This window comes from Uranotaenia lowii, chromosome 2, assembly GCF_029784155.1.
Source record: "Uranotaenia lowii strain MFRU-FL chromosome 2, ASM2978415v1, whole genome shotgun sequence".
Taxonomy (NCBI): Eukaryota; Metazoa; Arthropoda; class Insecta; order Diptera; family Culicidae; genus Uranotaenia; species Uranotaenia lowii.
Genome location: NC_073692.1, coordinates 296,430,467 through 296,439,643, shown reverse-complemented (window position 1 = coordinate 296,439,643; position 9,177 = coordinate 296,430,467). Strand labels below are relative to the sequence as shown.

At 38.4% G+C, this 9,177-nt stretch overlaps 1 long non-coding RNA gene across 1 annotated transcript; it reads right to left on the bottom strand.

Moving 5' to 3' along the window:
* Positions 1-1,157, bottom strand: LOC129750147 (uncharacterized). The gene is made up of 3 exons (XR_008738307.1): positions 663-1,157; positions 429-533; positions 1-369 (listed from the first exon to the last, which is right to left on the bottom strand). It is a non-coding gene; the product is annotated as an uncharacterized LOC129750147 (long non-coding RNA).
* Positions 1,158-9,177: the final 8,020 nt, after the last annotated feature.

Here is a 9,177-nt window from a genome sequence, read left to right as displayed (position 1 = left end):
TCATTAAGCGCGCTGGTCTATCCACTGAGCCTACTAATATCAACGTCCGAGGTTTTGGAAATTCAACTAAGTCGATTCAAGAGAAAGTCATGGTACAGTTGAGAGCCAGAATGTCTGTTTTTCAAAGAACCGTCAAGATGTTAGTTACAGATTTTATAACGGATCCTGTGCCCAGTAACGACATTGAAATTGATAGTTGGGCGATGCCAGACTTAACACTAGCAGATCCTGAGTTTTATCTTTCTAGACCAGTTGACATGCTGTTGGGAATTACTGTAGTAATGGAAATTTTAAAAGATGGATATCTTGAAATCAGTCCCCATTTACCACACCTACAAAACACCCATCTCGGATGGATAGTGGGTGGATCTGTAACCAAAATGAATGAGAATCAATTAATTAGTCAAATAATTAATGATAATACGTACAACTGTTTAGTTCGACCGTGGACGGAAGAAGAAAATCAATCGGAGCTGTTGTTTCAGGAAACAACAACTAGAGATCCTTCCGGTAGGTTTATCGTTAGACTGCCACTAAAAGAAAATTACAAACTATTAGGAGAGTCCAAGAATCTCGCGTTGAACAGACTCTTAAAACTAGAAACACGCTTTGACAAAGACTCAGAGTTACACAAACAATATAATGAGTTTATGTTAAATTACCTTGAAATGGGTCACATGGAAAAGGTTTCAGACATGGATCTGATAATCGATCAACCCCATTTCTATTTCCCTCATCACCCAGTCTTGAGACCTGACAGCACGTCAACCAAATTGAGAACAGTGTTCAATGGTTCAGCCGCAACATCTAGCGGACTATCTCTCAACGATGTCCTTCTAACTGGACCCACGATACAGCAAGATATTTTCAATATCCTACTCAGGTTTCGGTGCCATAAATTTGTACTGACTGGCGATATCCAGAAAATGTTTCGTCAAATAATGGTTCACAAAGATGATAGAAACTTGCAGTTGATATTATGGCGTTTCTCTACTGAGCAAGCAGTCCACACATATCGACTTAACACAGTTACGTATGGAACTTGTTCAGCTCCATACCTTGCGGCTCGGTGCCTGCACCAGTTGGGCAAAGAATTTCAGCAGGTGTACCCAGAGGCATGCAAAATTATCTTGAACGATTTTTACATGGATGACGTAGTAACGGGTCATGAGGATAACATCGAATTAATGAGGATAAAACAGGAGCTGGTAACTATCTTTACCAGTGCAGGATTCGAGCTACACAAGTGGAAATCCAATGAAAATTCTATCACTGTAAAATGTGATGGGGATGAAATTTCCAAAATTCTGGGCATTCTCTGGAACACGACCAGCGATTCTCTTGGGTATGCAAAAGATATCGATGAGCAAGCTGGCACCACCAAACGCAACATCCTCTCGGAAGTTCAAAAGATCTTTGATCCTCTTGGCATTGTTAGTCCGATCGTGGTCCTGGGGAAGATAATTATGCAAGATATATGGTCAATAAAGGTCAAATGGGATGAAGAACTACCTACAAATATCATCAGTGAATGGAGACGGTTTTGTTATCAACTGAAGGAGATAGAACGAATCGAATTTCCAAGACACGTAAGATCCAAAGCTAAAATAGTAGAAATTCACGGATTTTCAGACGCTGCTAAACGAGCTTATGGGGCAGCAATCTACATCCGCACTGTGAGTGAAGACGATAGTGTGAAGGTAAGCTTGCTATGTGCGAAATCTCGTGTTACACCCACCAGCGAAAATGGCAATTTAGAAGACGTTACCATACCACGGATGGAACTGAGAGCAGCTTCCTTGTTGGTTGATCTAACAACTAAAGTAATGGACTCGTTGTCAATTCTCATCAATGGAATCCATTACTGGACAGATTCTATGGTAACGCTAGAGTGGATACGTAATCCGAACAGATCAAGACCTGCGTTCATATGTAATCGTGTTAAGGCTATAAATGAAAAAACCTCAATAACTTCCTGGCATCACGTGCGTTCCAAAGACAATCCGGCGGATTTAATATCGAGGGGAACATCTGCACGAAAACTTCTCGCTTGCACTAAGAGCAAGTTCACTGGTTGAGATGGAGATAGAAATTTCGAAGGTTTACAACACATCACAACACATTTGCCGTACACCGGTGTTGGGAAAATCTGATATTCGAACAGTTTCGCGCTGCAAAATTTGTATCGTATAACACTTTTTGGCCGAGGGTGATAGAAAAACACGATGTTTTGCAACACCGAACCGAGTGATACAGTCAGCGTTGCAATACCGTATTCGTGCATGAAACGCTTCGGTGCTGCCATCTTTCTTATGCTCAAAACCTCAGTTGAGGGGAAAATAAAGGAAATTGACCAATTTCAGGATTTTAACATGAAGTGATATTTTCTTTTGTAAACAATTCTCTTATCACTTAAATTGATACGAATTACAAAGAAGTTAATCAACTCTTTAAAACCTGCAGCCAATTTTTGTCATGCCCTTGCCAATTAAATTGGCTATCATATATTTCGAGGCGCAGAGATGCCAGAAAGCTGGGTAAATAAATTTTGTTTGTTTGAGCGGTTTCGGGAGTAGGAATTTCATTTTTTTATTTGAAAAATGTTCGTCCGTCGGAATGACCGGTTTGAACGCCGCCTTTAATGGCCCATCATCTTTAGAAAACGGAACCCTCGCTGTTAATTTGTCGAGTGTCAATCATATCAAACGCAAATTATTTTATAATTAAACCTCATATTCCAAATTTTAGGTTGTGCTGCCGGAATGCACCAAATTTGGCTTCCGATGGATTGGATCACTGATCTCTTTGTTGAAACAAGGTCAGGAACGGTTCTGATATCGGAACGTTCCACAGGTGGGATCCGGTTGGATTTTCAGAGAAGGAACAAGAAATGAAACGGACGACCAATATAAGTTTGTATTAACAGTTACCAAACAAAAACACTTAATTTAAATTATATGCAAACCTTTAAATTCAAAGAGTCCATCAAAGACCAAATTCACTTTCATTTGTGCTCTACTTGCCCATACAATTTCGAGAATTTTACTCATAGCATTGGAAGAACGTTACAATACCACTACCATATAATAACCTAGGTCAGGCAAATAGAAATTTTGATGCAGCATTTTTTACGTTTCGACAGAAAATTAGCACTTTTTTAAAAGATTTGTAAGCGTTTATGAAAAAAAAAATCGTGCCGGAACCAAACAAAATCAACAAAGCTGTTGTTTCATAAATGAGACATGCTCAGTTAAGTGAAACTTGTATACTTATCCAATGCAAAACTCTCTCAACAACTTAGAAAAAGTTTTAAGAATGGTATTAGCACTACTATTTCAATAAAGTGAATTTGATTTCAATTTTTAAACGATCAATTCGAAATAGGAAAAATAGTAAAAATACTGAACAGCAAATGCACTTGGCATCGCTGGTTGCCCCCAATTTTATACCTTCGTTTTCTATCACACCGGTGGACGGCCAACATTTTTGGTCTATTTTTCGCGATAGAAAAATTCCCATCTGTGCTACAGCCAACAAAATTCCTACCACTTTTTCCCAACACCATTGGACTTGCTCTAACTGGTGGAACGGTCCAACTTTTCTAATGGAGCATAATCAACATTGGCCACTGGAATGCAATACAGCGGTTTGTAGTATGGTAACAACTCAAGAAGAGGTTACAGGAGAAACGGTACCATGTTTTGAAGAAATTGAAAAAATTTCCAGCCTTAGGAAACTTCAAAAAGTAGCCGCATACTGCTTAAGATTCATTAATAATTGCAAATTAAAAGAAGATGATCGCTTAAAGGGTGAAATAACTCTCAAAGAGGTTGGTAAAGTGAGAAAAAGATTCAAATTAGGTATCACAATTTTCTTTAATTTTCAGATACGAGTAGCTCACAAGAAGATCATTGTGTGGACTCAATGGAGATACTATGAAAAGGAAATGTCATGTCTTACCACAAACAAACTTATTCCGAGCAGCAGCACACTGCTAACACTAAATCCCTTCATCGACAGCGACGGATTGATGCGCGTAAGGGGGCGCATTCAAGCAGCCGGAGTATCGTACGACCAGCAGCATCCGATTATCTTGTCTCCCAAGTCTAATTTAACTCTCACAATAATTCGCCATTACTATACCATTAATCTACATGTTGGCATGCAATCACTACTTTATTCGATAAGATTGAAGTACTGGATCCCAAAAGGGAGAAGCCTTATTCGAAAAACCGTTCGCCAATGTGTTACTTGTTTTCGCCAAAATCCAGAACCAAGTTCACAGATTATGGGAGATCTTCCAGAAGTACGCCTGAACCCTGGGAGACCATTTAAAGAATGTGGTGTAGATTTCGGAGGACCATTTACAGTAAAAGAAAACTTCGTTCGGACTCAAAAGACGTTGAAGGTGTACGTAGCCTTATTCATTTGTCTACGCACGCGTGCAGTCCACCTTGAGTTGGTGAGCAGTTTGACCAGCGCCGCTTTCATTGCAACCTTGCGAAGGTTTTCGGGAGTAAGAGGTAGGAGTAGTGTTATATACTGCGACAACGCTACCAACTTTACGGGGTCGAAAAATGAATTGAAACGACTAACCGACGAATTCAAATCTAAAGTGGAACGCGGTGTCCAAAAGTTCTGTACCATGGAAGGCATCGATTGGAAATTTATCCCACCAAGATCACCTTCATTTGGAGGAATATGGGAGGCGGGCATCAAAAGTGTCAAATCGCATATGCGCAGAATACTTGGGTCTAATGTACCCACATATGAAGAACTATTAACGTTATTCAAGCAAATCGAAGGGTGTCTGAACTCTCGGCCCATATCTCCTATGTCCACTAATTCTGATGATCCAATTCCGTTGACCCCGGGTCACTTCCTAATAGGTGAACCGCTAACAGCACTACCTGATGATGTTGACATTTCTAGCTCACAGAAAACCTTTTATCGTTTAGAGCAAGTTCAGAGAAATGTACATCTATTTTGGAAAAGGTGGCAAAGAGAGTATTTAAATAATCTGCAACAACGTACGAGAAAATTGTCTAAAGTCAAGCCCGATCTTCTTATTGGAAAGTTATGCTTGGTAAAAGAAGACAATCTTCCTCCATGCGTCTGGATTACTGGTAGAGTTACAGCCGTACATCCTGGACCAGACGGCCGTGTAAGAGTTGTCACTTTAAAAACAACTAAGGGAGACATCAAAAGATCCGTTGGAAAACTGTGTCCACTACCTATCGAATAGCTTTGTCGGCGGGGGGAGTATGTTAAGATTTATATTCATTACATAATATAGTAACCCTAACAACGTAGCATACAGTTAACTTTTCTCCATGATGGCATCACTGACTGGTCAGTTCTACATCCGGTCCGTTCTCTAAGTTCACTTCGCCTACAACCAGTGTTCAGTTCGGACGTACAACATAAAACAGTGAACACCGGTATTTCAACTTACTGTCTTCTTCAGTGAGGGTTTTCGATTACGACTCAATCGAAAACGCTCACTGAAGAAGATAGTAAGTTGCTATCGAAATACCGGTATCTGAACTTTTCTTATACCGTGGTAGAATTAAAGGGAATCTTTCTATTGCTTTGATTCGGGGTCGAAAATAATCATAAATTGCGCTACGTGATATTTGAACGAACCACACCAAATTTGTAAAAATGCAATACAATTGTGCATGTCTATATGAATACGATTTGCATCGTGCATGGCATTGCTTGAACGAGCACGTATTCGGTCTGCGTAAAATCGGTCAGGATCGAAATTGTTTGTGCAGACAACTATGGTATTTCGGATTATTAATATCTAAACCACAAGCACTCTTATTCATACGTCTGTATTCGCGTACCGTTCTCACCAAGACTGACTCTACACTCTCAAAACCGGTTTCACATTCCAGTTTAGGTTTTAGCTCCAAACAGGATACCACATCCTCCCCGGGACGTAAATAACGCTGGCTTTCAATAAATATTCGATTCAACGTTATCCAAATATTTCTGAGGACGCTTGATTTGTCGTGTGGAACGAGGCCTTTTGTTTGGAGGTGCTCCATCAAGTTCATCGCCAGCTTTACCATCCCCGGTCACAATAAAGGGTTCCCTTGAATGCATCTCCGTGTCTGAGGAGTCATCCTCCGAAGCAACTAAAAGAAAATAAAAAAAAAAAAGTAATTAAAGAAATTAAATTACATTGCAATAATTTCACGATTGTCTGTACTATACCATCATTTCCCAAATATTAGACATCTCAAAGAGCTTTTGAGCTATGTCTGGAACGGACCGTCGGATCAACGCTTGGACAAACTCTTCCTTCCTTTGATCCTCGACAAAATCACAGAACTTTGCCTGCGACTCAAGGCGTAAAACCCAGTCCATGAAAGACTCGGTCGGTAAACATCTTTTCCTGCAGCTCTATAATGCTTAGCAGATAATCACCTGCAAAAATCTTGAGCCCAGTCAGTTTGGTAGAGGAATCAACAGTGCCTTTACACGATACAATTCTTTCGAACTGTCCCTTGAAGCGGAACCATTCTGCTTTTCTTTGATTTGGCGGAAGGGATTCATTAAAAGGCTTTAGCGGCCACGGTCCAGAAAGCCAATCAGATCTCGTATTGTCCTCTCTCTTTTGCTCTACGCTAGTTACGCTGGTATTTTTCTTGTAATACGCAGATTTTTTTCCAGCTGGTACTGGCATTTTTTCCGGGGTACACCCTCCGTCAGAATCATCCGACAACGAGATGTCACTTTCATGCCAAAAACCACTCATCCTAATAAATTGTCTTTGTCAGTAATCTTACATTAAAGGTTATATATTTAACATACCTGTCTTATAAAATCCAAAGTTTTTCCTTCACAAAATTAAAAAATGACTTCCACAAACGAGAGTAGCAGCGCAACGGTTTCAAGAAACAAAATGGGCGCCGTCAGTAGAAAAACATCTTTATTTGACCACCAAAATTACTCAGGCTGTCTTTCTTCAACAAGGAGCGAAGTATAGTCCTGTGGGAATTTAGAAAAGGATATCTATAGTTCACTTCTGATTACCTTGTACCATTTTTGGTTGAACACATCACGTATCGATTTCTCTTCATAGTGCAGTGCTTTCAGCTTTACTTTTTTTTTTTTTTTTGGTAATGATTTTTTTTTTTGTTTTTTTTTAATAAACTCTTCTTCAAATTCTGTTTAGTTGGTTTAGTTGGTCTTGGGCAAATCCCTGCTCAACAATTTCACAACTATCGATTCAATACTCTCTTTTCGAGGCAAGACAACATCTTAAAACTTGGTCATGGACTTATTCCGACTCAGTTCATTTTAACTAGTTTGTCTTGGGCCAAACCCGACTAAACTTTAACTTAACTTTGACCATGGCTTACCCAGGTTCAAGTTTACATGATGCTTGTCAATATATTGAAACTTGGTCATGGACCTTATCCGACTCAGTTCTATCAATTTAGTTTGTCTTGGACCAAACCCGACTAAACTTTTTTTTTCAATTTTGACTACGTCTCATTCGTGTTCCTTTTTATTTTGTTTTCTAGGATGCAACTTGGCAACACGAACAGTAGATTTATGCACGATTTCTTTTCTTTTTCTCTCCTTTATTAATAGCTGTCCTTTTCTTTAGTGTCTTGAACTGATTATGGCTATGCGTCCTCCAAAATGGCTGCACTTTTCGTTTTCACGGAATGCTTATGAAAACTATACCACATCTCAGACTAAAATAACAGTTCTATTACTTACCAAATTGTGACTTCTTATCCTTGATGTTTCTAAAATTCACTGGCAGAGGATCGCCAATATGGTATTTCGGATTATTAATATCTAAACCACAAGCACTCTTATTCATACGTCTGTATTCGCGTACCGTTCTCACCAAGACTGACTCTACACTCTCAAAACCGGTTTCACATTCCAGTTTAGGTTTTAGCTCCAAACAGGATACCACAACAACTTTCTGCGGCATGATGTATGATGCTGCCCATAGGGTAACGGATTTTGGTAACGATATTTTGAACCGCTTTGAGAAGTGGTGATACTTTTAAAACCAAGATTTTTTTCACTGAAAAAATCACAGAAGTTTACTTTTATGATTACAAACAATTTTTGTTTTACAAAAATCCTTTAATTTTGAGGAAAATTTAAAAAACATTTTATTTTAATTGCATAACTTATATTAATTTTTAAAAAATTTTACGTGAAGTGTAAATGGGCCTTTACCCCATGTAGGGTTTCCAAACATTTTTGTTTTTTGAATAGTGTCTGGTTTGAACAAAATACCACAAAAAAAAACTTTCAGTGCATACCCATTTAAAATAAAAAAAAACACAGAGGTGCCAGGTGGTTTTGTAAAAATTGTAAACAATTCGATGAAAAAATCAGAATTTTTTAGGACACCACTAAATTGATAGGGATAAATGTAGCTGGGCTTAGATTGTATAACTAAAGGAAAAATACGGGTACTGAAGACGCCTCTATCAAGGCAACTGAAGCGTGCTGGCCATTTGAATATCATTTGGAACATGAATGATTTAACTATTTTATTACAGATTTGTTTGATGTTCTCATCATTTAACTATAAATTCAGTTATGTTATAGTATTTTTTTAAATCAAGACATTTAAAGACCATTATTTTTCAAAAATCAGGATAATTCAAGCGTTTTTATAAAATATCAGGACCGGCTCTCATAAATCAGGACAAATCCTAAAAAATCAGAACACTTGGCACCTCTGAGTGCATATGATGCCCAGGGGTGCCAAGTGGTTTTGTTCAAAATCAGTACACCGCGAAGAAAAATTCTATGATTTTTGAGGACTCTTCTGAATGGTATACATTTCTGCTTAGATTGCATAAAGACGAAATACAGGTTATTTTTTTCTGTTTATTTGTGACACTTTACCAACGCTTTGGCATTTGTGTCAAGAAATACAGGCTATTTAAACGTCTTAATTTATGCAACACAATTTGAACAGCTTCTTGACTGGCCTGCATTTAATATCGAAAAACGCCATTTAAACCGAAGAATACCTTTGGTTAGACGAGTTTAATCATTTCATTACAAATTTTTTCGATTCGATCTCATCATTCAATTACAAATTCGATTGGAATTAAGGTGTTTTTAAGAAAATCAGGACAATTCAGGACATGTTAAAAACACATTCAAAAATCATGACAA